Genomic DNA, 4,863 nt, shown 5'->3' with positions numbered 1-4,863 from the left:
ACTTTCTCCTCGCCTATCACTGATAGGCCCATTCTTTTCTAAATATAAATAGATCCTATCCCTCAGTACCTTCTCCAGCAACTTTCCCACCACCGATGTCAGGCTCACTGGTCTGTAGTTACCGGGAATATCCCTACTACCCTTCTTGTACAGGGAGACAACATGAGGAACCCTCCAGTCCTCCGGCACCTCCCCTGTATTTAAGGATGCCACAAAGATATCCGTCAGGGCCCCAGCTATTTCCTCTCTCGCCCCCCCTCAGCAACCTGGGATCGATCCCATCTGCTCCTGGGGATTTGTCCACCTTAATAACCTCTAGTCTACCCAATACATCTTCCCTACTTATGTCAATGTGATCCAGACTAATCAAACTTCTATCTCTAATCTCAGCATTCATCATGTTCCTCTCCTCAGTGAACACTAATGGAAAGTAATCATTCAGAATCTCACGCATTCTCTCAGGTTCGACATACAGCCTTCCTTTGTTATCCTTTAGTGGAGCAATTCTTTCTCTAGTTACCCACTTGCTTCTTATATAAGAATAAAATGCTTTGGGATTCTCCTTAATTCTGCTCACTAAAGCTATTTCATGACTCCTTTTAGCCCGCTTGATTCCTCGTTTAAGATTTGTCCTACTCTTCTGATATTCTTCCAGGGCCCGTTCTGTTCTGAGCTGCCTAGACCTTATGTATGCTTCCCTTTTCCTCTTGGCTAGTCGTACAATTTCTCCTGTCATCCACGGTTCACGAATCTTGCCCTTCCTATCCTTTACCTTCAACAGGCATGCCTATCCTGCACTATCTTTAACCTATCTTTGAAAACCTCCCACATATCAAATGTGGATGTCCCTTCACTCCTGTTAGACCTTGAGACATGGCCATTAGGTTGAAGGATATACAGAGTGTTTGCCACATAAGCTGCTGGTACATGCTACAGGTGGGACATTGGCATAGTTGAATGCAACACAGTAAAATGTACTCTCCCTTGACTGATCACTGTTACCAAGCAATCTGGCTTTGTGACTGCAGTAAAAGGACTATGAACCTACAACTTATGAATGATGGCAAAGTGCAAAAGACAAGTCAAGGCCTGGCAGTATTTCTATAACATCCAGGTAGGCACAAGGTAAGTGAGTACCGTGAGAGCCAGCGTGGAGCACTGTGATGCACATTGCTCCAATCCATGATATATATGTGCTTGTCCCTGCATAGAAAGTAGCCTGGCAGCAGCATTAATATTACCAGCTATCTGCTCTGACTTTCATGTCTGCAATTGTTCTCTCCACTGTTGAGAGAATAAGAAATGGGGTGACATGGTGCCTCAATGGTTAACATTGCTGCATCACAGCGCCAGAGACCTGAGTTCAATTCCACCCTCGGGCAACTGTCTTTGTGGAATTTGCACATCCCTCCCATGGATTTCCCGGGCATTCCCATTCCAATGTCTAAAGATGTGCAGGTTAGGTGGATTACCTGTGCTAAATTGTTCATAGTATCCAGGGATGTGCAGGCTGTGTGGATTAGTCATGGAAAATGCAGGATTAGAGACATGGAGTAGTGGGTGGGTCTGTGTTGGGTGCTGTTTGGAGGGTCGGTCTGGATTCAATGAGCTGAATGGCCTACCTCTATGCTGTCGGGATTGTATAACAATGAGGACCATGGGAACAGAAGCAGGTCATTCAGCCCCTCAAGCCTATTCTACCATTCAATGAGATCATGGCTGATCTGTGGCCTAACTCTTTACACCTACCTTTGGCCCAAATCCCTTAATATCTTTGTTTAATAAAAAAATTGTCTTTCTCATTTTAACCACTGATGCAGCATCCATTGCCGTTTGTGGAAGACAGTTTCGATCACCTCCCTCCCTTTGTGTATAGAAGTGCTTCCTAACATCTCTCCTGAACAGTCTGGCCCTAATTCTCAGACTATGCCCTTTAATTCAAGAATCATAACTAGCGGAAGCTGTTTATCTTTATCCACCCTGACCTTTCCTGTTACTATTTGAAGACTTTGATCAGATCACGTCTTAGCCTTCTAAATTCTAGAGAAAACTGGTCTAATTTGTATATTCTCTCCTCATAACTTAACCCTTGAAGTCCAGGTATTATTCATGTAAACATATGTTATACTCCCTCCAAAGCCAATATTTCCTTCCGAAGGTATGGTGCTCAGATCTTGCATATAAGTGATACTAGATTAGGTGAGGCACTAAGTGAATGGAAACAGGCCTCTCACAGCTCAGCAAATCAATGTGGACACCATCACTTGCAGCTTCCCCTTTAAACCCCTCTCCACCCTAACTTGGAAATATTGTGTTTCAGGTCGAAATCCCTAGTAGCAGTGTAAGTATATCTACACCAAATGAACTAGTGAAAGGCAGCTCCACACCACATTCTCAAGGATAGCTAGGGATAGCCCAGTCACCAAAGTCTGTATCCCATTAATGAATTAAAAAAACATAGTTCCTAGTGCTTATGGCAATATTTAAATTTTAATCATCTCAGACCCATTTACAACATCTCTCTCCAAGGCTTATTTCACATTAATATTATCATTATACAGAATGAGATACACAGTCAAAGAGAAAGTGAGGACTGCAGATGCTGGAGATCAGAGTCGAGAGTGTGTTGCTGGAAAAGCGCAGCAGGTCAGGCAGCATCCAAGGAGCAGGAGAATCAACACTTTGGGCATAAGCCCTTCATCAAGAATTCCTGATGAAGGGTTTATGCCTGAATGTCGATACTTCTGCTCCTCGGATGCTGCTTGACCTGCCGTGCTTTTTAGATACATAGTCTGTGTGAATAGTGGAATCTTTGGTTGCAATTTTCCAAAAGTTCTTGGATTCTGGAGAAGTACCAGAGGATTTAAAAACTGCCAATGTGAAACCCTTTTTCATAAAAGGAGAGAGCCTAAAAGAGGTAACTGAGATCTATTGTTGCAAGGAAGTTAAAATCATCATCTAATCAAGCAAAGTCAGCATAGCTTCATGAAAGAAAAATCATGTCTGACTAATTTATTAAAGATTTCCAAGGAAGCCTCAACCAGAGTGGATAGAGGAGCAGTAGATGTGTAGTATTTGGATTTCCAGAAGGTGTTCAACAAGGTCGCTTGTTAGGTAAGGTAAAACCCATGGTGTTGGAGATAGTATATTGTTGGAGACAGTATATTGGCATGAATAGCTAATGGGTAGGAAACAGTGAGTGAGATAAGGGGCCCGTTTTCAATTTGGTGACCCAGGACCGGTGGGTTTCCACAAGGATCAGTGCTTGAACCACAACTGTTCACAAAATATATTAACGACTTGGAGAAAGGACGTGAATGAACTATAGCCAAATTTACAGATGACGCAAAAATAGGTGGAAAGATAGGTTGCGAGAGGGATACAAACAGCTTACAGAGAGATATTGATAAAATAAGCAAGTGTGCAAAAAGTTGGCAAATGGAATATAATATGCAAAACTGTAAAGTTGTTCATTTTGTAAAGGAGAACAAAAGATCAAAGTATTATATAAATGGAGAAAAGCTGCAGAATGCTGCAACATAAAAAGGGAGTCAGGAAGGTCACTTATACATGAAAAATTGAGCGTTGGGTGCAGCAGGTAATCAAGAAGGCTCATGGAATCTAGGGCTTATTTCAAGGTGGTTGGAGTAGGAAAGTCTTATTGCAACTGTACAAGGTGTTGGTGAGACCACACAACTCATAGAGACATACAGCACAGAAACAGACCCTTGGGTCCAACCAGTCCATGCCAAACATAATCCTAAACTAAATTAGTCCCACCTGCCTGCTCCTGACCCATATCCATCCAAACCTTTCCTATTCATGTACTTATCCAAATGCTTTTTAAACTTATAATTGCACCCACACCCACCACTTAATCTGTAGTATTCTGAATAGCTTGGTCCTGTTATTTAAGGAAAGATATCAGAGATGGAGTTCAGAGAAGGTTCATTTAGATGATCCCTGTAATGGAGGGACTATACTCACTGGAGTTTAGAAGAATGAGTGATGATTTCATTGAAACATTTAGGATTTTTAAGGGGCTTGAGAGGGTAAATACTGAGAGGATGCTTTCCCTCATGGGAGAGTCTAGGACCAGAGAACAGAGTCTCAGAATAATGGGCTGCCAATTTAAGACTGAGATAAGGAAGAATTTCTTGATTACATTCCCTACAGTGTGGAAACAGGCCCTTCAGCCCAACAAGTCCACACCGACTCTCCAAAGGGTAACCCACCCAATCCCATTTCCCTCTGATTAATGCACCTAACACTATAGGCAATTTACAACAGAGAATATAGAACAGTACAGCACAGCACAAGCCCTTCAGCCCACAATGTTGTGCCGACCATTGATCCTCATGTAAGGTAAACCTAATGTACTAACCCTAAAATGTCTTTGACCATATGCATGTCCAGCAGTCTCTTAAGTATCACCAATGACCTCACTTCCACAACTGCTGCTGGCAATGCATTCCATGCTCTCACAACTCTCTCAGCATAAAGAACCCACCTCTGACATCCCCTCTATACTTTCTGCCAAACAGCTTAAAACTATGACCCCTCGTGTTAACAATTTCTGCCCTGGGAAAAAGTCTCTGGCTATCAACTCTATCTATGCCTCTCATTATCTTGTACACCTCAATTAGGTCCCCTCTCTTCCTTCTTTTTTCCAATGAAAAAAGTCCGAGCTCAGTCAACCTTTCTTTGTAAGATAAGCCCTCCATTCCAGGCAGCATCCTGGTAAACCTCCTCTGAACCCTCTCCAAAGCAATCACATCTTTCCTATAATAGGGCAACCAGAACTGGACACAGTATTCCAAGTGCGGTCTAACCAAAGTTTTACAGAGCTGCAACAAGATCTCA

This window comes from Chiloscyllium plagiosum, chromosome 27, assembly GCF_004010195.1.
Source record: "Chiloscyllium plagiosum isolate BGI_BamShark_2017 chromosome 27, ASM401019v2, whole genome shotgun sequence".
Classification (NCBI taxonomy): domain Eukaryota; kingdom Metazoa; phylum Chordata; class Chondrichthyes; order Orectolobiformes; family Hemiscylliidae; genus Chiloscyllium; species Chiloscyllium plagiosum.
This window is presented reverse-complemented; position numbering follows the sequence as displayed.